The 25,094-nt window shown below is 38.3% G+C and overlaps 1 protein-coding gene across 4 annotated transcripts in view; it reads left to right on the forward strand.

Moving 5' to 3' along the window:
• Positions 1 to 25,094, forward strand: part of MAPK8 (mitogen-activated protein kinase 8) — a 48,469-nt gene that overhangs the window by 675 nt on the left and 22,700 nt on the right. Inside the window, exon 1 of one of the 4 annotated variants that reach the window (XM_072871490.1) lies at positions 15,295 to 15,432. The exons of the other annotated variants lie outside the window; for them this stretch is intronic. The gene's annotated coding sequence lies outside the window, so the exon portion shown is untranslated. Of the gene's footprint in view, positions 1 to 15,294; positions 15,433 to 25,094 lie in introns of those variants that run through there. 4 annotated transcript variants of the gene reach the window in all.

Consider the following 25,094-nt stretch of genomic DNA (forward strand, 5'->3'; position numbering starts at 1 on the left):
TGTCTTTGGTTCTTTTGCCTTTTAATTCTTATATTTCTCGCAAAAGGAGTGAGCTGTCTCTTTGCAGAATTTCTTTTCCTCTTTGGCTTCTCTGTGTTGTTAACAGCATCCAGTCTTACTCCCAAAGCCTGTTTCTTTATGCCTTTCTGTCTGGAGCGGTTCTGTCAGTGAAGTTTGACCTGAGCACTGCTAATAGCCTACAAATACAAATCCCACTTGATTATTCCCCCCGCTACAATAATGGTTTTGAGTGTATAGCATGTTTTTGAATTTCGGTGGTGTACAGAACAGGCTTGCTGAAGCCTTTCAGACAATCGAAAAATCCTACGTGCATTGGCCTATCTGATAATATAAACACAAAGGGTGTTATGCTTGTTCAGGGAAGGAAAGTATTACTTGCCCTAGGGCATGTGCTTGTGGAATTGAGCAAGCTTACTCGTTGCAGCTGGGTTTTAGTTACAGGTGTGGAGACTTAACCAGTGATGGTCTCACAGGTCACGAGACCTGGTCTCACTTCTAGAGATGCCAACAAATGCACTCCTAGGGCAGAATAGTGTATGACATACTGATATACCTGCAAATACATAAAGATGTATATTCGATAACTTGGAAATGGTTTAAACCATAACATGAAGAGAAACTGGGCCAAACCTAGTTAAGGATACCGTCAAAGTGAGTTCACTGACTTACTTGAGCATTCCTTGTATATAATGAAGGGAAACTCTTAATTCTTCTAACAGTAGTTAAGAAAAATATGTTGAATTTCAAATAGTCCCCTGCTTTGATCTCAGTCTGTGGGGGCAGCCATCTTGTCTTTTTTCCCCACTTGATTCAAAGATGTGTAACATAGACTAGTTTGATAGTAGGATGCAGGTATGGAGTTCTGCAGAGCATGTGATGCCAATACAGGGACCGGACAAATTGCAGGCTGCCTGTCAGATCTTGACAGTTTTCAGGGCCAGCTGGGCAAAAATATGATAGGAGAAGAGAGAGAGAAACATCTGTTGAACGAGACTAGTCCAGAGTTGCAGGGGGTGTACAAAGTGTTTTTGTCATCACTCTGAAAAAGGAGTTTTAACAGTGTCTTCCAGTGCAGAAGTTCCCAAGCTTTTTGGACCATTGCCTCGTATAAGCATTCAAAGTAACCTTGTCGGCTACCATATACTTCATGGAGACTTCCAGGTCAGAAACAGTAGTAGGATGATCTAATGTGGTTCTGAGTCCTATAGCTTTGGACTGCTTGTTCTAGGCAGAAGTAGAATTGCCTTTTGTGTGTGCTTTTTGTGTTTTAACTTTTAACCCTGCTCTTTAGGGACCAAGGCCTTTGCTGGCTTTACAGGCATGCAGGTATAACCTCCTTTGCAAAGGCTTTAGGTAAACTTGTTATATTGGTGAATTGTTATGCAAATATTAGGGAATAAACAAATGTTTGGAGACTTTAACAACTGAATTTATTTTCTGCCTGCTACTTACCTGAAACAAATTGATGTGTTTATTTCATGTTTTTTTTTTAACCATGAGCTAATGGGATAGTATTTGAGATTATAATGCTACCTGCTTATTTGTTCACTGTATATGTGTTTTTGGTTTCTTTTTCATCCTTCCTCAACTGCCTAAATTGTTTGAATGCTTATTGTTTAAAAGATGCATGGAAGGTACATGCTCAGCTCCTCATTTCTGAGGATTGATCCAGTGTTCTGGACAAATACAAATGTCCTTCTTGATAGTCTGCTGAAAAGTATGGTGTGCTATTTCTTAAACATCATTTCCCACCCACCCACCTTGGAAAAAAAAAAAGTGCTCTGTGTGTATATAGTTTTACTATATATTTCTTTATAAATGTTCATTGCTGTATCACTTTAGAAATTAGACTAATCTGGTTTTGATCCTAGGTTTTTTAATAAAGGCTAAATGTATTTTATTGCTGTAAATGTTTCCTTTAAAAAAACCCCTTAGTCCTTAATTCGAAACCTGCAGAAACAGGCTTCTGTTTGTTATGGAAAGATCTCTTGGCTTTTGAAAGCTCTTTAAAAATCTAGTTGAGACTACTTATGTTGTTTGCCTGCTGTGAAATTCACCACAGTTTGGATGTGGATTCTGAAAAACAATTTTTACTTTGATTTAATAATCTGAACATCTAGTTTTCATATCTCCCAAGAATCCCCTTGTTTAAATGGAGATGGAAATTCACCTTTAAATTTGATAAAGGCCCTTTCTGGCTATCCTCATGAAAGGATGAGCTATATTTAAAGAGGCATTAATTGCTCCATTACAAGTTATATTTGTATGAAAATACAGCAATAGTCACTTATTTGCATACAGTCTTTTTAACAGTGACTGTAGTGTCAGTGAAAGATACTTGGTTGATAGAGTCCTTGAGTTTTCAGAGCAAGTATAAGTGTTTAGATTTCTATAACGTCATGCCGTAGTTTCATGTTCAGTGGCTACCTTGCTTAAGCAGTTTCTCTTACCTACTGTTTCTTCTTGCCAGCTTCTGTGTGGCAAAATAGATCAAGGAGCTAACTGATCCAGCTGAAAAAAATCTTCCTCTTGGACTATTTTTCAGCCTGATTAATTCCCTTATGTGTCTGAACAAACAGCTATGCTGTTGCAAGGTTGGAAGACAAGGAGGCTGCTTAGGTGGGGATTGCTATCAGTGATGCATATGCACAAAGGTATTCACAGATTAAGTAGTGGTTGCTGGAAGACTAAAGTGATGGAAGCTCTTGAAAAGCTCTTGTATTGAAAAGCTCTTGTTTAAAGATCTGTTTGCAGACTGGGTCTTCTGCTGCTGTTACTGAAAAGCGTTCTGAACAAGATGTTTATTTTGGTTTCTTGAATGCACTGTAGAGCCCAAAATGATTGGGGATGAGTACCCATTTGGTAATGAATATTGATCTAGAAGTTATGAGTCAGTAACTTCGTGTGGATGGACATCCTCTTCCACACCTAGCTGTATTAATTGTTTCAAAGTGTGTGTGTCATATCAATAGGGACCCTTAAATAAAACAGTCTGGAAATTTTCGGACTAAGGCAGTGCAGTGAGGCAGAAGATGCATTCTCGCAGTGCTGATAACTGTTTGTGTTTTTTGCTTTCTTTAATTGCTGTGTTTGTGAAGAAGAAAATATTAACTATTTTAGGACTGTATTTTACATGTAGGAATGCAAATGCTCATTTATCTATTGTGGCACTGCAAAAATATGTAGCATTTATCTTTTGTGTTAGTCTGCTTGATAGGGGCAGCTTTTAATTCAGTGTTCAAAACTTCCTTTACTATAGCTTTTCCCAACTTATTATATCTCAGTAATACATGAAGTCTTCAGGAAAAAAAGCTCGAAATACCCTACTCTTTTTTTTTTTTTCCTGTCCTAACTCTTATTCAAAATATGGGACTGCAGATGTAGGTTACTGAGTATTTTCCCAAGATGTTTGTATTTACCAAATACTTAGTGGAATTTTATTAGTACTGTTCATCTGTACAAGTTTGTCCTGTGGCAAAAATATAGCCTTCTTAGTGCATGGTGATATTATTATGAAATGTACTCTCTTAGAAGAATTTGAAGATGATGCTGAGAAATTCATGATGACTTAGTGATGGGTGGAATATGTTGCCAATACGTTGACTTGTGTGGGAAGTAAATAGCAATAAGTGTAGCTATGCATGATATAAGCTTTAATTAAGGGGAATTAATATTTGAATTTGAAGAACTAAGTCACAGAAAACAAAATCAAAACCAACCAGAATTGCTAGATACTTTTAAAATGTAACTTAGGATTTCCTAATGTAAACTCTGATGTGCGAGCTCAAGGAACACACCAACACATGGCAGCAAGCTGCCTTTTCTGAGCAGAAAGACTTCCATTCTGTGTATCATAAGGAACACTCCAGCCTATCATACAGCCAACAGTGAATAGCAGTTTGCTGCTGCTATAGATTTTACAAAGCCTTTTGGTGAGATCTCCTCCAAGAGACTGCAGCTGACTGCATCAAACTGTGAGAAAGAGATCCATTACTGATGTTGAATCAGACCAGCGTTGAGAACTGCCCAAGCAGCTGTTCATATAGTACTGTTACCTTGACTGTTACTTATTTTGTAAAAGTATTTTTGTAAAGTTTTCTAAGGCCTGCATTTTTCTTTCATTTATGTGTGAAGAGATAATGATCTTGGTGTACCAAGCTTATAATTAATAGCAACATATTTCTTCTTAACTTTAGATGCTTTTTTTTCCTCTAAGTGATTAAAAACTAATCCTTGGTTCTTTTTCTGTCTAAATTGATTGCCTGTAAGCTTGATACGGAAATAAACCTCATAGTTGTTGCCCGTATTGTCACTTTTATGGTTGGATAAATGCTGCTTGATATGTGAACAGACGGGATGCTTATTAATCATTCTCAGTTGGATATTGTAGACTAATGCTAAAATGGTGACTGGCAGGAAATATACTTTACCTTAATGGTCATTGGTGTTGCAAACAAAGCAAATACTGTATACGTGCTCATATGTGTGTACACTTAAACAAAAAGGGCAAACATTAATTCTACAGTGCTATTGGAAAGCCTACTCACTGTAATTATTGATTTTGAGTATTTAAAAACAAAACAGCAAAAACCCCAACTCTGACAACCTCCTATTACTTAATTATATTGACATTATACCAAGCCTTTTTTTTTTACCATAGATCTTAAAAGCATGCAGGAAAATGTTTTAACCCCTTATTTACTCTTAACTACAAACTATGGCTAAAATGTGTGTTCCCATCATTGTAGTCTGAGTCCATTCAAACATTTACCTTGTACCTTAGTCTGCTGAACAAAACCTGAAATGTCTACGCTCTGGTGTTTTGATTGTTGTGAAATAAGAAGAATGAACATTAGGTATCATATTTCTCACTGTGATATCAAAGTCATGGAAATGCCCAGCTCTGTGAGAGTGTGTGTCCATATGCACGTAGGTGCATAAAATTAAAATGATTCTTCTGCTGTTGATTGCTGGGAGCTGCTGACTGGGCAGCAGCTCTTGCCGAAGAGCACCTGGGGCTCCTGATGAATGAGAAGCTGACCAGGAGTCAGCAGTGTGCCACTGTAGCCCTCAAGGCTAATTACTTACTGGGCTGGGTTAGAAAGAGCATAGCCAGCAGGTACGGGGAAGGAACTGTTCCCATCTGTGGGGCAGCTCTGAAGCTCCAGCTGCAGTGCTGCCCAGTACCTCACACATACGTGCACCCTGTGTGAGAGAAACTGGAGGGAGTCCGGCACTGGGTTGCTCAGGTGGTTGGGGGCTGGAGCACCTGAGGGTGGAGGAGGGACAGGGTTTGCAACCTGTGGAAGAGAAGTCTAAGGGAGAGTGTAATTGCTGTATTTAACCATCTTTAAGCAAGGGGTTGTAGAGATGATGGAGCCACTTTCCCCCCAGAAGTGCTTAGTGAAAAGATGAGTCAATGGTCACAAGACATAAGAATGGAAGAATGGAAGGGAATGTCTGCATGGGAGTGGGTGAGCACTGCACCCAGAGGGGCCGTGAAATCTCCATCCGTGGAATCTTTGACTGGACAAGGTCCAGAGCAGCCTGATATGAATACAAATTTGAAGTTCTACCTGTTTTGAGCAGGTAGATGATCTCCAGAGGTTGCTTTCAAGGCATATTATGAGTCTACTGCTTACAGTTTTTTAAAATTTTATTTTCAAAGTAGCTTGAGGAAGTTGGCAAAACAAAGGCACAGTGGTGTAGATAAACAAGGCTGCTCAGAACTGTGTTAGACATCGTGGAGGGAAAAGTAATGAGATGTGATAAGCATCTTCATTCAAGTCTGCTGGTGGCAATACTGGCATTTTTCTGCCCTGCATTGAACTTTCTAGCTGACTAGGCCAGAAGTGCTTGCAGGCCAGCATGAAGAGCAAAAAAAAGGTTATGGTACCTGTGATCACTGTGATGAACACAAAAACCCATCCCCAAAGGAACAGCGTGCAGTAAGCAGCCTGATAGCCAGCTGAAGTTTGTCCAGGTCTTGCTTTCTGTAGCGGAGGAGTGTGTTGGCAGCTGCTGCTGCAAGGCTTTCATCTTCTTCTGCGTGGGTGACGGTTCCTTACACTTAGCTGGAGCGTGGTTACTCCAGGAAGTGGCTTCATGGAGCAAACCGGCTCTGATTTCCAATTGATCACAGTAGCAGTTCATGACTGCAGAGAGGTGGTGGGACTAATAGCTGGGAGAAAGAAAAAGAGCCATGGTAGATCCATAAGTCTTTCTGTGCTGTTGTCCTTAATGCTTGTGCTGCCTTGAGAAGACTGCAGCTCATTTGCTCCTGTTAATTCTTACGTATTTGTCCATTTAGTAAAGTTAAACAGAAACCTTAGGGAAAGGGAGTTGAGCAGAATAGAAAGTTACAACCCAGAGTGACTGTTTTGTATCTTAGCAAAGCAGCTGTCCTGGGGTTTGAACCTGTAGGTAGTTAAATATGTGAATGCAGCTGCTTATGTGTGACTTTAAGATAGAGTTGTAGGGGAAATCTGGTGTTGGGGATGGCACATCCTTGCAAGCCCTAGATGTATTCTTTAATAGCTTTAACGCTTAAGATTATGTCAGAGTGAGGTTAACAGTAATTATGATGTTTACTTGCAGGATCTCGGGTATAAAAATACAAACATAATTTCGAGCCTGTAATCCTAATTTTAAGTTTTACTATGGAAACAGTAAAAGTGAATGCCATGGTTGACATGCCTATCAGCATAAATCTTGATAAATTCTTGATTGTTCATTGTATGAATGTTTTGGATGGTGAGAAACATCCTGGTCACCTTCAGAGTAGGCAGGGTAGTAACATGATATCCTGAAAAGCTTTATTAGAAAGGTGTGGGCTAGGTTCACTTGTTTCACTTGGTGCCAAAAGAGAATACTCAGGAGACACACAGTAACAGGAAGGTCCTTGTGCATGACAGCAGTTTGTTTAATGAGCAGTGAAGCCTTCCAACAGCAAGTGGCTTTCATTTGCGTGGTTGGTGCAATGCAAAACTCCTCCTTGTTGAGCAATAGCTGGGGTTTCTTTTGCTGTTTTTTAAAATGAAGCATTACAAGATTCTTGTGCCACTTATATGTCGAGATGGGGGGAAAAAAAGAGTTCAGTTTCTAATAAGATTGTTGGACGTAAAAGGGTTTCATTAATATTAGCATGGTGTTGTGGGGAAGTCAGAAAATCTTGATGTGACTAGAGCTACTTCATTCTCCCCCCATTCAGTTAATGTGAAATTCTTTCTTAGTTTTCTTCAGAAAATTTTTCATTACAACTCTTTGTGTGCATAGCCACTAGCACTAGCGTACGGTGCACAGCAGTTTTTTTGTTCTTGTTTAAAGAATGGGAATTCTCAAACTTTTCCTAGTTTGGGAACTTCTGTCTTAGGAATTTTTTTTCTAGGACAGAGCATCAGGCACTACTGAAGTCTAAGAGAAATGGGACAACAGAACAGACTCTAGTGCCATTAGTAATGAATCCTGTAGATCAGTGTAGTTTGTAGGAAACTACCTAGAAAGTTAAGCCTTTATTTTGAGATGTACTGCATCCCTTCCCACCCCACTCCCAGTAAATTATTGTGCAAAGTACTGTACTGCATTACAGGAGGTATCTGTGAAGGAATTGTCAGTGCTGAAGTTGTTAATATGTTTTGGAGTGTTTTGTTCCATTCTAAAGCTCTTATTACTGAGGTATTTTATGCCAAATACTTTAGACAGGATTTCATAGCACATTAATCTGCTTGTACTTAACAGATAAATGCATGAATTGGTGAAAGTAGCACATTCATAATTGGATTCTAAGTTTTTGTAACTGGGATTTAAAGTTAAAATGTTTTAAAATTTTATTTATTGTGCAACTATTGATGTGATTCTTAAATGTAGTTTTAAAACATTCTGAAAACTTTTTTTCCCCAGCTGTTATGCAACTCCTTGCTTTCTCTAATATTCTATAGCTATTGTCCTCTTCATTACTGATATTTAAAGAGTATTTTAGGTCACTTGGTATCTTTTGTTTGCTTGTGTCCTTTAAAAGAATTAGAGAATATTTTGATCTGTTTCTTCTGCTGAAACATTTAGCTTCCATATGCTTCATCTTCCCCTACAAGAAGAGGTTAAAGAACAAGTATTTCGTCCTACCCCAGAGCAATCCTGGAATGGGATTTCACTTCTAAACTTGTGCAGATCTCATTGAAGCACTCTGAGTCATATTTACTGATTTACTTTGCTGTTGGTTTGCCTATTTATTCTATATTACTGCTTTGCCAGCGGTCATTGGATGGGCAGGCAAACTTTTGTGGTGTGGTTGGAGTTAAGAGTCCCTTAGGTAGTTAGCGGAAACAGTATAGTGCCAAGATTAATAATTTTAAGATAATTCTTGTGAATTTCAATTTAGATTATGGTTAAGCTTTTTCAAGTACCTGAATAGGTTGAATGGGCCATTATGTATGAGTCTGCACAAAGGGAGGTATATAAAGCAATATGGAATAGCATTCCTTTGAATGCAGTAGTCCCAATCATTTGGCAGGATTATGGTTTAAGTGAGATTTTTAACCTGTTTTCGGGGGCCAGCAGCATGCATTCAGATTGCACTTCTGACACAATTGAATTGGGTACTTAAAATGGGACAGCTTTTTGAAGTCTTGCTTCACTGAATTTTCACTGATTTCAGATTTTAAGAACATTGTTAAAAAAAAATTGGAGTGACAAATAATGCCCTGCCATAAACCTGAATATTTTAAGCCTTTTAAAAAATGTTTACCTTGATTTTCTCCCCATCTACTGTCCTTTTGTATAATATTTTATTTGAAAAAGGATTAAGGAATTGGAAGATCCTTGCCTTATCCTATTATTTCTGAAAAAGAGAGTTTTGCTAAGAATAGTCTTTTAATCTGCTGTCATAACAGCTTCTTTGCCAAACTGTAGAATTACACAAGTTTTCTTTTGATGGAGCCATTCTGGTTTATGATTTCTGTGGCAAAACTGACCTGAAAGAGACAGTTGGCAAAGTGTTACTTCATATATTGTGATAATAGGATTCATCATGGAACCATCTGTAGTGGAGCTTCATGTGACATTACACTGAAGAAGCTGTAGAGATACTCTCCTATGAAATGTAGCACAGCAGAGTGTTTGCAGAGTGATAATTTTTTTTGTAGATGTAGCACTATTCATTCTGATAATGCTTGTTCTAGAAAAATGCTACCTATTAAATTTTTTTGTCACTGATTAAAGTTACAGTTCAGGAGTCCATAAAAAACAAATTTGAGAGGAAAGGTAGGGTGAGAATCTTCAGTGTTAGAAATGCCAGTTTACAGGCTGTTTAATATTGCGTGCTGCAGCCTATCTGCCTCTTCATTTACATCCTACTGGCATGTGAATCTAAAACCTATTTTAAAGAGGAAGGAAGATACTTATCTTAAAGAATCTCTGCTGATGTCAAATCACTTCTTAAAAAACGAATGTTTAAGAATAGAGAAACTGCAGCATATTCCATTACAAATACATAATTTCACTGTGCTACCTCCTGTGTTGATCTCTGTGTCATATATACCCTTATCACAAAATACAAAACCCTGGAAAATTTATAGTACAGAATACCATATAGTAGCAGAGTGTCATTGTAATAAACTAAATCAGAAGTGATTTATAACTTGGTGAGGAAATGTATGTTAAATAAGTGCTATTGGCCACAGATGAGGACTTTCCAGAGAGGGTGCACTGGTATTCCAGAGCAGCTGTGTTGACTTACTGGTCGTGTTACAGGAACTGACTTGACCATGACCTGGGAGGCTGTATGTGCTGCTGTCTTATTTGTTGCTGATTTGGATAACCAGGACTGATTTGACTATCACCAAAATCATCTGGTAAGCCTCAGATAAAGTTTGGGTAAATCTGAAACTTCACGACTCTTAGTACAGTTTTCAGGATGTTTTAAATGCTTATGTTGGTGGCTCTCTCTAGAGATTGCTTCGTGTTCAGAATATGTACCTTTTTAAAAAATATATTCCAGAAACCAGGAAATCTGGATAGCACCAAGTGTTTAATATTCACAGATGATGAAGTGTCAGGTTTCGTCTTCCCTGCCACAAACGGGCAGACTTCCCTGCTTCTTTAGAGGAGAGCGAGATGGCTGAAGGAATGGTAGATAAGCAAGTGCAAATTTTCACATCTTTCCATGGAGCTGATAGCATGCGTTCACTTGTGCTTCTTTCTTTCCTTGCCTTCAGGCTACTGGAAGTCTGATTTTTAGACCGTGCTATGTATTTTGACTTGTCTTCTCATGCTTCCGTTTTCTGAATCTTGGTTTTGTTTTACTTCAGCTTCCCATGTTAAAAAGTTAGAGCTGCTGGTGTCCATCATGTGTGTTTTACCTAATTGCCAGGCAGGGCCTAAACCAACAGTCTGTGCATAATTTTCTTCTGTGACCAGCTGCTTTAGTGACTGTCGTAAAGGGGAGATAAAACTGGGTAGCACTAAAAGTGCCAGAGGCAAGGTCAGTTATCTGACTGTTTTAGGTAATATGAGTGTGTAGAAGATAAATAGAAACATGCAGTCACATGTGGGTTTTTTCCTGTGCTTTGTGGCGATCTCTTTTATTGTCTCTCTGCCATTAACAAACAATACCTTAACTCTTCATGAATGACTACTACATGCTGGTATTTTTTGTAGTGGAAGGGCTGTATCTTATAGACTGGCATTATGTGACTATATTTTAGAGTGTAGAGAAACTGAGGTGCAAGAGTAGGAAGGTGGATTAAGTGAAATCCTGTCAATAAGTACTTTATTGCTAAAAAGCAGAAGAGTGTTCTGAAAAGAGAATCGCTGCAAAACTTATGTCAGTTGTGAATAGTTTACTGTGTATGTGCATTTACTTGGTTCTTAATTTTCCTGCTTGTGCAGGGTATGTGATATATTTATCTGACTGTAAAGAATTCAGTTCTCAGCTGAATTTGATTCGGTATTAAACAAAACAAATGTTTTAGAAGCAGCAGAAATTATATTGATTGTCTTATTTTGGATGTTTTGTAAGGATGTTTCACAATATGAGAATTCTCTTTGGAAACATGCATAGCAGTTTAATATTGATTTTTATATAGAGGGTACTCAAAAGTTGTGAATGCAGGTTCAGCATTTGAAGTTGGTGCTGCTGACCCCTGTTCAGGAGTAGCGTTTCCTTAAACCACTTTAGAAAATATTGCTGTTTGATACTTCGTTTGCATAAATGCATGCTTTGAGCTTCTGAGGAAAATGTGATGTGAAGTGGACGTGTTGGCCTTGCCTGCGCTCCACAGGGAGCAGTGTGTGAAATCGCTGTTGGAGCTTTCGTGGTTCTGTCTGTGCCAGCTGGCCGAGCAGCGCTAGGAAATGGTTCCGCTGGAGCAGTGTTTAACAACAGGAATTGGTTTTGCGGCTTTCTACGCGTTTGGACGTGATCTTACAATACCTATTTCTAGACAAATGCCAGTATCCCAATATTCTGCTAGTTACAATCTTCTTCATTTTGTTGCTGCCAGTCATATGTCTTTCCTTACTGTTAAACAACCTCTGAATTGTTAGTTACTTCTGACATTATACCAGACCGTTTGAAGTTACCTGAAACATGGAAGCAGAAAAGCTTAAGTTCCAGTTGCCTAATACAAAAATCACTGAGTGCTGCTTACTTTCTCCAACTTCAGGTTTCCCCAGTTTCAGGTTTAGCTGTTAACATTTTGGCACTGATGACTGCAACCTGTGACTGATTGCTGTTTTTGGCTACCTAGTATTTGAACATAATTTGATGCAGGGAGTTCAAGCACTGGTGCATAAAACGTAATGTTGAAAATGAGCTGTTCAAGCTCATTCCTGGTTTTATTATTAACCTTTTATCATGGCTTGTGAAACATTTGGGGTGAGGTTCCCAAAATGACATGCTGCTTTGTGGCAACATCTACTTTTGGCTGAGATGCTGTGGTATTGATCAGATAAGTCTGACAGGAGCAGTGCTAGAGAACATGCCAGCTTCAAGTTCCTGCCCATATGACTGACCCTGCAAATATAATCCCTAGGGGGTCCTAGCTTCAGTGACACCGCAGAACGTGTCCTCAGCCTTGGTGAAATTGCCTTGTTCGGGAGAGGACAAGGGACAGCACGGAAAGGGAGAACTCAAGGGGCTGCATTTGCCAGCAGCTGCTACTGAAGAGCTCTGCTTGGGAAATAAGTATGTTCCTGTTCCCTGGAGAAGTCCTTGACTGGCTGCCAGCAGTAACTCTCCTCTCCCTTCCCTCCCTCCAAAGCAAACAAGGAAGCTCCCAAGTGCTAGTGGTGCTTGCAGGTCAGGCTGTTTACCTGCGCTCTGCCCCGCTGCTGCAGCTGCTGGCACGGCCCCTCCGGGGGGCTTGTTCACGGACTGAAGTGACTAGAAGAAGGAGCAAGTCCTTTTAATTAAGGTGAAAAATGAAACGTGCGTTTGCTATCCTTATCTGTATATATATTTTTTTCTTTTAATAACTCCTAGTGTGTCCCTAGGCTGGAAGCTGACTTTCAGTAGGTGTGAAATTTTATGGAAGCATTCTGCCCCCTTCCGTAACACACCGGAGTTATTTTATTCAGTGTATAACACAATGTCTGGCTTGGGCATTACAGTTCATAAAATGTGTAAATATTAGTCTGGGAAAGATTTAAATTGCAGGAAGCTCACTAAAAGTAATTAAAAAAAAAGTTTCTGGTTGTGTTTCTAAGAAGTTTTCTCCTTTCCTGCTCCTCAAATTCTACTGTAATAGCACTAAAGGTAAAAGTTCACCCGTTTTTGCAAGAGGAAAAAATAGAGGGCTGTGCCTAGGTGTCTGCTGAAAAACAACTCTGAATTATTGAGAAGTTGACTAGCAGTTATCAGCAGCTCTGGAGGTAGGCCTGGTGTCCGCCTAGGAGACTACTTCATCCTCAGTGCACTTGGATTCTGGTCTCCTGCCTCTTCCTCACCGTGCGTTTTAGAGATGGGGAAAAAAATCCCCGAATATTCCTCTACTAATTCAGGCTCCTCTTTGTTGTTCTTTTTGTCTTCATATTATCCTTAGTAAATTTTAAATATATATTTCTGCTTTGATTCAGGAACTGGAAAAACTCTTACTTTGTTCGTGATTTTTAAAACTGCAGTTTTTCTTCCATAATCCACAGTTGTAACTGGCAGTTAGACAGATTCCTTTTTCCAGGGTAGTCCAGGCTGCCTTGACATTTTTAAAGAGCTATAGGGGGGATGCAGTTTCTTGCCTAAGTGTGAAGTGCACGGTCTGGAGTTTGTGAGCATTCAAGGAACTGCCTCTCGTGTGAGACAGGAGAGCCTCTGCTGGAAGCTGGAAATGGGTGAGGTTGGCCCCAAAGCTGGACTTGCCGTAGTATAGATGCAAGTATTTCTGAGGCGGAAGAGGAAATAAGGAATGGATAGTGTGTACTGTTATGTCTGTGGAGAGAAGTATGGGACTAGAGAGCAGAAGCAACCCAAAGACTGGACAGATGTGTGTGTTGCAAGAAGGCGGCCTGGTTTAGAGCATCTGAGAGCACCTCCTCTGCAAAAGGTTCTCTGTGAACACTGAAATGACCGTGTGTACTTAAGCATGTTCAGTCTTAAAAATGCTTAGTTTTCTCCGTTTGAGTTCCTACCTTCAGTCCCTACTAATCTGGGTGAAGACTCAAAGCACCTCACGATTCTTGAGGTCCTTTATACTTCTTTTATACTTATATCTGGAGATGATGGCTGTAAGAAAGCTCCCTGTATGTGAGGTAATAGGATTACTTGTCTGTTCCAAACAGAACTGGGATTTGGGGAAAGACATCAGTTGTGGAGATTAAAATCAGATTATCAGGCTTGTTTTGTGAGTGCCTCTTTCAAGAAAAGATAGCAGGTCCTTGGAACGCTCTTTTGTAGACAACATGAAGTATTGAATTCAGCAGAATTTTAGATTTTACTAAGGGAATTTTTATGGATAACTGGTAAAGAAATAAGTATAGACTTTTAATTTAACAGGTTAAGAACTTAGAACAAGAAGATGAATTTTAGATATTTTATGAGTAGCTTACAAAACCAGTTTTATGTAAATACTCCTTTCCAAGCAATGTAATTTGTTGATCTTCCGTGTTAAAGGAAGACGTGCTTCCTCCTTTGCTTAGAGCCTCTTGTGCTCCCAACTGTCCCATATACAGATTGTTTTGTATTTAATAGTAAAGCCAATGTTCATTTTAATTTTACGAATCTCTTTATTTTACTTTTCTATAGATGGGAGAGGGGTCACTGTGCAGGTTTGAATTGAAATTCAGTATGGAGCACGGGTGCTGTTGTACAAGCCTGTGCTATTTAAGTGGTAGACAGCTCGATACTGACTCTGGGGCTCCCAGTGATTTTTGGAATGTGGAATTAAGTTCAGTTCATTGCAATTGCATTCAATTAGGTGATCTTTTTAGGGAAACTGTAATAAGGCGAATATTGGCCAAGAAAAGGCTGCTGGAGTTGAGAAGGAGGTGGTTTATTTCCCTGCATGTCCTCCCCTTCTTAGTAGATTCCTCAGATTACAGTTACCAACTTAATATTCAGATGAGATGACAGAAATACATGAAGAAAACTATATCTAGTTTTCTAGATGACTAGAAAAAGTCATCATGTGATCTGGCTGGAGCATGAGGTTAGAGTCACTATATGAACCTGTAAACTGCAACATTAAATTGCTGGAAAGATTGCATTAGTATTAATGGATTTCATGCATTGTTAATTTAGGACTCTGCATAGTTGTTTCCTGTAAAATGTATCGAGAACAGAGTTAGTTTAACAGAGAGGGCTCTAAGTCTTCCCAAGAGATTTATCAATCTGGCAATGATGTTTGCTGAACCACTGAGGTAATTTGTTGGTACAAACAGCCCGTATTATGTTCTCTTAAGTTTCATTTTGCTATTGCATACTCAGAAGTTTTTTTGCTTTAAAGCCATATTTATTTTTCTATACCAAACCTGTCATCTTTTCTGAAATTATCATCTTTAGTGGAGAAAGCCATCTGTTTATTGCTAAATATTCAACAGGCTCTTGGAAATCAAGAAATCGGCTTTGAATTTTCAGTAAAAAATGAGTATTAAAAAAGAAAACATAACAGTCCTAAAGTTTAAAAAAATCAAATGCATCTTAAATCTCTTGTCTTCAGGCAAACTGAAGTGATTTACTCTTCTCTGTTTGAACTTGAAAGCAGCAGGCAAGTCATAACATAGAAATCTAAATGTGCCCTTGTTGCGTTTATGCAGGTTTCCCCTGCCTCAGTACTTCTCTTCTGGACGAACACTGAGATCTGGTGTCCACCTTTGCTTTACTGAATCTGTAACTAGTGAAGTTTGACTTTCTGGTGGCCCAAAGATATGCTAAAACCTACTATTATTATGAGAAATGTACCTGTACTGCACTTCAGACCTGTGGTATGTAAGAATCACTCCAGTATATTTGTGGTTTTGTTTAATAGTTGCCTGTAGAAAATAGCTCCTGAGATCAAGCTGTAGACTTGAAATTTTGTGCTGTGCCACTCCTCCTGTGAGTGGCTTAAGCCAAACAGAGGACTCCTGTAATGCAGACATACGTTAGATGATGTGTGAGGCACTTCCATATTAATTACGCACAAGCTAGAGACCTCATTAAACACATGTCAACATTAGGAGTAGTTTAGGCAATCGTGTGCAAGTTGTTCAAGCTAAAACCATCTGATTTGTGAAGGCGTAATTTGAAAGCTGTGCAAAATATTAAGAAGATTAATCCTATAGTCAACAATGAGAATATTTCATTTTAGAGTAAGCTTCAGGTTTTTCAGACATCTTTAGCATTTATATAATGGTCTAGTAATATCTTGCTGCAGTGTTCACCCAGCTAACATTAACCCTTTTTGCCAAGTTCTTTATCTGCATTAACATTTAACAGAGCTGGAAGTATTGTGAAATAAACTTTCAGTTTCAAGGCAGTATGGAAAAAGAAAACATTATTAAAACCATGATTACTTTTGTGAATAACTGAAAGAGTTATGAAGTTACCTTTAAGAAACAGAATGCTTTTGTTCTTTTGTTTCCTAAATTTGAGCCTTTGAAGCATTTGTTTCATTAAGTATCTGAAAACAGGCCTCTATTTGCAATATCCATTTAGCAGGTGTCCAGAAGCCTTTAAATGTGACAGCTGAAAATTAGACAAGCATTCAGAAACACATGATGCATACAAATCAGCTATGTGTGAACTGTATTTTCACAGAGAAATTAAATAAAATTCGTTAATGCAAGAGCTTTATATACATTGCATTTGTTTTGCTTTCAGTAGCAATCTAGCATATACTTGAAATACTGTTGGCTTTTTCTAGTTCAACCACAGATTCCTACAGAATATTCATTTCGATACTGTTAGATCCCCTTCTAAATGGAGTTATTGAATCATCATTGATATGTAGCTTATGTCATTATAATGTTGATTGTATTACTAATTAATGTGTTAATGTATGCAATTGTTTTATTTTAAAATTACCTTTTTCCATTTCTGTATCTCTTTAACTGTCATGATCTTCATCTTTTGTCACCCTACTTCTGAGCAGCTACTGTGGTAATCTCCTTCCTTAATTGTAAAACACTTTTGCCCAGGAGCCCCCCACCTTCAGTGTGTGTAGGTAGATCGCTGTCTTAGTTGGTATTTGTGTTGTACCTAAGACACGTCTTGCCCCAAAGACTGTTTGCTGGCTTAGCATCCTAATTTTCTTCTAAGACTAAGCCCATTTATGCTTGCTCTTAGGAAAGGATTGCTTTAGAAACCATGAACATGAAAACCAAGTCTGATTCCATGGAAAACTTGTAACTAATGATGGTTGTTCCCTCCTATGATTTTTCTCATTTCTTATATTTTATCCCATTTCAAGGTATTAGGGTATGAAAATATCTTCTCAGTTGTACTTCTTCACTGCAGTAGGAACAAACTGAATACGTATAATTTCTTACATAAAAGGATACTTAGGGTAAGGTATTGTGCACTATAGGATGGGATGAATCCTGGATTTTCATTTTATGTTGCCTAGTAAAGGTATAAACCAGCAATTAATGAGCAGTCTTAGAGACTTAGCTGTACAGAGCATATGTTTCTCCACTCTTTAAGTTGGCAGCATTCTAGCCAATTCTATTTCCATGCCCCTAGTGGAAAAATTATCTCTTGGGCTCCATTTCTTTGTCTGAAAAAAAGAGACATCTCTCAAATGTATGCTTTTTATCAGTTTGCAATGCAACCTTTGAAGCTTTCCTGTTACTATCTCTATTGAGGGAAAAGTTCAGAAGAGGTCATAAAATATTTTGTGCTCTCATGTAAACTGAGAGATCCTTTCTTCCACAAAACGTGTTCCATTTCTGTTCCTCTGTATGCCTGGAATGCATGCATTCAGGTCACTGCGTGAGAGAAGTAACATTATGCATAATTATGCGTTGTTTTTAAAGTGATCTCTGATTTAAAAGGTGCAGACTTGGTATCTAGTTGATGTGAAGGCTAGCAGGTGTGATAGCCAAGAAAATATTATTTGATGGTAGTGCTGCGCTGAAGGTAAATACTCAGATGTCTAGTTGAAAGCACACAGTTTTCCAATTAAATTCTAATTGTGGATACATAAACCTGATGTGGTTAACTCAGGCTTACAACACTTAGGGCCTGTGTGAGCTGGGCAAGTTCTTGTAATTGCCTGCTGTTTCAGCTAAACTTCTTGGAGTCCTGGTGCAGATGAGCCTGGATTGATCTTAAAAGCAAAATGTGAGATTGCCCAAATCCAGCCATAATGACATAGTGGGTACAGGTCTGATAACCGTGTCTGTACTGCAAGCTCCGCATAGCCGTAAACCTCGACTGAGCCGCACTGGTGCCAGCCCTAGTTCAAACACATTAAGTTCATTTACACTTTGGGAGTGTGCTGTTTAGAGTGGAAACTCTGTTACTTTGGAGACCTCTTTATAGCACTGTCCAGTGGTATAGATGATAAGCATAAAAAGCATTAACTAAAACAGGGTCTGGAATGAATATCAAGTAATCTCTCTCTGCCTTCTAAAGAAATCAATTTACACACTCTGCAAAGGCAAGTTTACCAAATATATTGCTATTGTTTATATAATTTTGCACTGTGAAGTTTTTTTTAATCTACGTCTAAGTCCATCTGGCCGTTTCTAAGGTTTTTAATGCACCTGTCGTAGGAGTTTTTAAGTGAAAGCTCTGTAAGCAAAGGATTAGCTCCTCTCTTTCCCACCCCACCTTTCTATCCCCAAATCCTCTGTTTTTCCCCATGTATTTAGACTGTACTGGAAAAATATTTTAACGTATACCATCCATACATTGTCCTGTATCTTGATTAGTAAATCGATTGCTTTCTGTATTAGAGATGAAATTTGATATTAGTATTAAAATACAGCATTATGTTATCTTCCAGATATCTTGAAGTCAGCAAGTTTATATAGAACAGTCTTTTTGAGAAATGCTAACGTACATGCCTTTCTTTAAACAGAAGTAAATAGCAGGTGTTTGCATATTTGTATATAAACATTTGTATACATGGTTTCTTTTATTCTAAAATCTTACAATTGTTTTAAATATGCTTATTTTAAAGCTGGGTGAAGAAATTTGGTCAATCTTCATTCTCTGTGGAGGAGGAAGAGAATGGGGTGTCAATGAAACATTTTTATAAATGTCCATACTTCTTAAGGTTAGCCATTATATTTACTTTCATAGATATAAGCTACTTGTCTTTTCAAAGAGCTACAAGTTCAATGTGTCCATGTTCATGCTTTTACAACTTAAACTTTATCAGGCTGCATAAAAGAAGTGATGAGTGGAAATGGTTGACCATCTCAAGTCTCCTGCAGGACTATTGGATTCTAGTTGCTTTTAGTGGAATCAGACTAAGACTTATGCACAGCCTTGCAGGTCCCCTAGGGGACTTTCACTGTATGGATATAGTGTTATTTCCATTTCCAACATTTTTGTTGTGCTTCCTCGGGTAAATGCTACTTATGGCAATCTGAAGAATTGGTAAGTTAATATGCCAAACCACACTGTACTATCTTAGGGTTCCGTTTTGGAGTATCCTTATCTTGAGTAATTGTGGGCTACCACTAAAAGGTTGCCATGTATTGAAATTTGCTTAGGCAAGGTATTTTCAAGGAAAAGCACAATAGTTGATGTGTGAGAGGAAATTGAAGTATTCTGTGGGATTCTTCCCCTGCTGACAGTTGACAGCGTTCTGGGAAGTTGACAGTTAATGGGACAAATGTATTATTAGTTTCCTCATTAATAATAGAAATCTGGAATCTGCATCCTGCCTTTCTTCCCATATGTGCTTCTGCAAAATTGCTAGAAAAAGGAACAAAATGTCAAATTTCAGGCAGGCGAGTTTATCTGATATAGCTTAATCATGTTTTAATGAAAGACATTGCAGGCATACGTTGTGTAAGAATCTTGGAAGTCTGACGGTTTCTGAATTTAGACTTAGTTTAATATTTAAAGAATAAGACTTTTGGTGTTGTGGATCTTTGAAGCTAGACTTCATAAGACTAGTCACCAGCAAATTAGCAGATAGGAAAAAATGAAGTCTTCGGCTTTCTTCTGGGAGCTGTATTTACAGAGCTGGGCAATACCAGGCACTTCTGAGGGTGCTTTTGTGAGAGGTGAAGAGGCAGGGAACACAATGGGTTCTGAGCTGAGTGGGAGCAAAGCATTGAGTGGAAGTAAACTTGCTTATAAAATGAGAGGCTTACACTTTCCATGGTTGATGGACAAAACTGTGTAGAAGTTATAAGAGACTTCAAGGTGAGGGGTGCAGAAGAGATGGATGTCAGGGCTGGTTCAGGCTGAGGAAGCTGTAATGGCTGGATAAAATGCCGGAGGGTTGGAGGCGAGGGGAAAGTGTATGTATGTTCTGAGACCTCTGCGTCGATGCCGATCTGAGTGTGTTATGTCCAAGTAGCTTATTTACATCCCACAATAGCTCACCATACAAAATGTGCAAGAAATGGCTTTTCTGAGAATTGACTCAATTTCTTCTCAAGCTGAGTGAGTCAGTTTTATGCTAGAAGAGCATGCATTTAAAATGAAGAGGTAGACTATACCTCTTGCTAACACAGTAGAGGCTGATAATTTTTGATGAACAGCACATGGGACGGCAGAAAAGGAATGATAATTTAGATGCAAGTGGAGATACTCCTCCTTCCTCACTCCAGGTTACCTCTCCCTCCTTCCCCACTTATTTGCTCTTCTCTCTTGCTATTGCTGTTTAATTGGTACCATTTTTCTATCCTGTCTATCGGGCTGAGGTGCTTTGAATTCTCTCTGCTTCAGCCATTATTATAAGCCTACTCTTCAATCTCATATGAAGCTTATGGGAACAAACCTCATGGATAACAGGAAACAAACCAACTACTATGATTCTGGTTGCATGTGCTTGAACATATGCTTGAGCATATGTTTAGCTACATGAAGATTTTTCAGGCTTGTTTCTAAGTTACTTGGGCAACAGACTAATGTATGTGTTCAGCTAACCTGTTTGGTATCTTCATCCTTCTCATGTTTTGAACTGTGCTGACTGTCAATACTTTGAGTAATGGTAAACAAGAATATCCTAATCCAAAGTAGACTCTTCTTACTTGTTTTTTTGGTGCACATTGGGATACAAGAATCTACATATATTAGTCTTTACAAGATATAGCATCAAAATTGGACTGGTGCTCCAGAGCTGCTGTATGCAAATGTATATTGAAGTACAAAAACTTTCCAGTTGTATCTGAGTATTTGTTTTTCTTCTGTGTTTTGACTGCTTTTACTTGTGCATTACACCCTGACTTGAAGTTTCTCAGCATTTCTTTAAACTTTTTTTTTTTTTCCCCAGAAAGCTGTCCCTTCCCTGAAATAGTGCCTTACCGATAGTGCAGAAGTTTGGTTTTGCTGTATGTAAGAGCAGGGCTGTTTGTTTTTACTTGCTTCCTCCTGTAAATAGTTCCTGCAAAAGCAATCTTTGCACTGCAAAACCCACCTCCCCAGTCTTGCTCTTTACTCATTTCCTAGGACTTGGAAATATTGCCAAATAGTGGTCTGAGAAACTTTCAATCTTCACAGTCTTGCAAGGCTAGTGATGTGTGGGTCAAGGTAGCAGTGGGGTGTTTGAGGCATGGTCCAGGTAGATCAGATCTCTTACGGAATACTCACAGCTGTATAAGAACATCTGTAATAAGGAAGAGTTACTTAGCAAGTTTCATGACTAGGGGGGGGAAGCATTCACTGAAACTTCCTTGTAATTCATTTTGCAGAGTTAAATAGATACATTGGCAACTAGAAGACTGAGGTTTTTCAGCTGTCAGTAGAAAGATACAGTGCATTGTAGGCTGTTCAGTATTATTCAGATGCAATGTATGGCGTGTTTTTTAACAGTGTTTAAAGAGTCCAGTAGCAGGGAAAGCCTATTAAACCATAATCTGATAGTGCTTTTATAGAATCTTACGTTTTATTCATTTTACTTCTTTATTCTTTAGTAATTGGGATTTTTGGTTGGTGGTTTGGTTTTGTTTTTTTTTTTTTTTAATTTCTAAGTGTCATGACTGACATCAGTTGGTGAATTTTTCAGCTGGGTAGAGGCACATTTAATTATATCTGACTGTCACTGAATCATGTTCCTCAAACACTTAGCTCATTCTTTTTTAAGTAATGAATTATAATTAAACCATTGACAGCAGGAGTTTGTAATTTGTGTGGAATTAAGATAGGAATGTAATAATTCTTGGGACTAGAAAGTTTAGCAGATTTTTTTTTTTTTTTTTTAAATTTTCTACCCGTAACTCTTAAAATACACTGTATCACAACTCAGGGCATCTGCAGTATTTTGCTTTAGGAATCTATCTTGAAATAGTTTATCTTTTAAAAATTTTTGAATAGCTACTTAAATAGATATAAAATATTTGAAATTTTGACTGTAAATATTTTTTGATTGTTGAAGTAGATATTATAGATGTTTCCTTTCTCTATTTAGGCAGTCCAATGAAAAGAAACTTTGGCTTTAACTGATTTCAAGCTTGGGGAGCAAAACCATCTCATACTTGGAGGCTTGAAAAAGCCTAGTTAGACATACCTTCTTTAGATAAGCCTGGTTTTCTCCATGGGTATGGGAAGGCAGGTGAGGACACAGCTCTTTGAGAGAGGTGAGCTTTCTGTTCCTCATGCACAGCAGAGAGTGGAAGTGGCACAACCAAAGATTGTTGAAGAAGGGGAGAGACAGCCTGGAATGAGTGAGATGGTGGGCTGGCCTCCTGCGTGTTGTAGTCCTGACCGAAGCAGTCTGTCGGCCAAATACTTTGGCACCAATGCTCACGTGTAGGCAAAACTATCCTTTGTGCTTTCTCTCTCTCTGGCCGGTGGGTAGATTCCCCATCTTCCCTGGCGGCTTTGCTTTGGGAAACACCTGCAGAGGGCAGGGGGAGGGACCCCGAGAGCGTAATGCTTCCTGGCCATCTCCTCTCTGTGTGATACAGTCACTGCCTGAAGTGAGAGAGAGAATTTACATACCGCATCTCGTCACAAACTTCATTTTTATAGGATTAGCATAGCTACTGTGATAGTCCAGAATGTGGACTTTTCAATTATGAAGCTTAGACTTAGTGTACAAATGATTTTTTTTTTTTCATTTATATTTGGAGCAGAGAGCATTAGAGTAATTGGTTATAGGCAGTACCTAGGTGACTGCAAAGATAATATATTCAGAAAGGAGTGAAAGCTTCATTACAGAAAGATCACACACAGAATTCTTTTTTTTAACTTAGTAAAAATAAGCAAGTATTTCTTTTATATGCTGCTATATGCTAAAATACTATTATTAATTATGAAATGGTTAGTAAATACAAGTTTCCCAGTACATCTTGCCAAGCACATTTTATAGTATTAAACATGTAGCAAATGACAAAGCTTCAAGGCAATAAAATTTGCTTGGTAATAATACCATGTATGGTATACATGTAAAATCTGTTAATAGAAAGGGATTCTTTTCAAAGAGAATACTGTCTCTCGAGATCCTTTTCTTAAACTGTACTTGCTTTGTTTCACCCTTTGATCCTATGAAGTTTACTAAATTGAAAGAAAATTCAATTAAATACTTGGCTTTGACTATTCAAAATATTGACCTTTATAAACAGGAAGGTGTCAACATTCATCTGAAAACCTTGGATAGAGAGGAGCAGTCTTTCCTGCATTTGTTTCCGAGGAATTATCCCAAGTGAAGTATTAAACTTTCATTATCTTGGTGCTGATACCAAACAGCAGACCTCTATCTACTAAGCTGTTCTGGCTAATCCTACATTGTTCAATGTCACTATGTCTTAATACAATTTTAGTGATAAACTTAATAGTTTTTTTCTCAGCTGATGGTGAACAGATGTAAGATTGTGTGAATGATTGTCTTCATTCTTTGTTTTCTCATTTTCAAGAATTTGTTTGGCTGATTTAATACCTTCCACAACAAATTTTCTCTCTCCTAATTCAGGGGTTTTTTTGTTATTATGTATTTGTTGGGCATCTTTATTCCAAAACTTTGTGTGAGTACATCTGTGAAGAAAGTGTTGAGAAAGAGGCAGGGTCCAAAGATGCAGTGATAAAACGGATAGGGAAGAAAGAGCTGGGAATGCTGTCAAGTATTGCTAAGAAATTAGGCTTTTTGGCTCCCTCCAGTAAGCCTACCTCCACCCCATAGAGCTACTGTTTGCAGTCTGAATCCCCAGCTCGTATACAGTTTTTCTTGTGCTAGGCAACAGTTCTTGTCCAATTATGCCTCCCCTATCAACTGGAGAAGGAAGCCTTTAACAATACTGCTAATACACTGATACAAGCTCCTTTGGTATTTAGTTAAGTCTGTTGCAGAGACTCGGGTTTCTGATAGTATTTTGGAAAAGGGGCTTGTTTAATAGACGTTTCTTTTGAGATAAATGACAATTAAGGTAGTGCATTTTTAATTTATAATATACCAAATAGTTTAAAAAGTGTCCTTTTTAGAACTTCAGAGTGCTTTTTATTGCACCTATGTAGCTGAAATGAATATGGTTAGCTAGTTGAAAATGGAATTTGGTAAGTTTACAGATTCTTAAAAGAATTCTGTTTGTACAACATTTGTGATTATTTGTGGAGGCCACATTTGCACTGTCCATGTTTTCAAAGCTTGTTTAAAATTTAACAAATATATAGCGTCATAGCGCACGGAACCTTAGAATCTGTTTAGGGCTGTTGAATAATAATATGGGAAAATGTTCCTTAAGTTAGTAAGAAAGGGAGACAGCACACTGTAGCTCTTGAAGAAATTAAGAAATTTCTTCTTCTAGTCAAACAGGAATTTGCACTACTAGACATCTATTACAGCTACACCCAAAACCCATGTAAAGAGAAAATTAAAAGTGCACAGTTAACATCAAAGAAACAGGAAATGATACAGTAAAAGCCACCCTGCAGTCTTATTTTCTTCTCTTGTGGACATGTGCATTGAGATGTTGCCTTTCTTTTTTTACTTTGAGGGGGGTTTGGTGGAATATACGTCCTTTTTTCTTAGTCTTGTTCTCTCTCTCCCTGATTATTACTTTCATTGATAGGAGGTAGTATGCGAGATCTCTGACAAGGCCAGTTTTCCTTTTCTGGCCTAGATTGACTGTATGTATTTCCACATCAGTGACAGGTATTCCTGGCAGTTGTGACCAAGAGTATTTTGATGATTGCAATATCTGGAAGACTTGTTGATGTTTTGTCCCTCTTGTATTTACAGAGTCATGCAGCAATTTATGTTGGAAGGGACCTCTGCAGAGTGTCTGGTCCAAACCCTGCTCGCTTGCTGCATGTGTATGTGTGAAGGAATGGCAGCACTCTTGGAGCTCTGTGGATGACGTGTAGCTTCCTGCCTTTTGATCTTCTCTTTGTTGTTGTCTAAGATTTTTGCTACCGACCATTCACTTCTGTTTTTCTATTATTTTTGCCCTTCTATAATCCTATCTCAGGAACATTCCTAAAAAAGAAACATTTCAGACACATGCCATCTCATTCCTGCAGACATTAAAAGTAACATGCATTTGCA

Source organism: Ciconia boyciana, chromosome 8 (genome assembly GCF_034638445.1).
Source record: "Ciconia boyciana chromosome 8, ASM3463844v1, whole genome shotgun sequence".
NCBI classification, from domain to species: Eukaryota; Metazoa; Chordata; class Aves; order Ciconiiformes; family Ciconiidae; genus Ciconia; species Ciconia boyciana.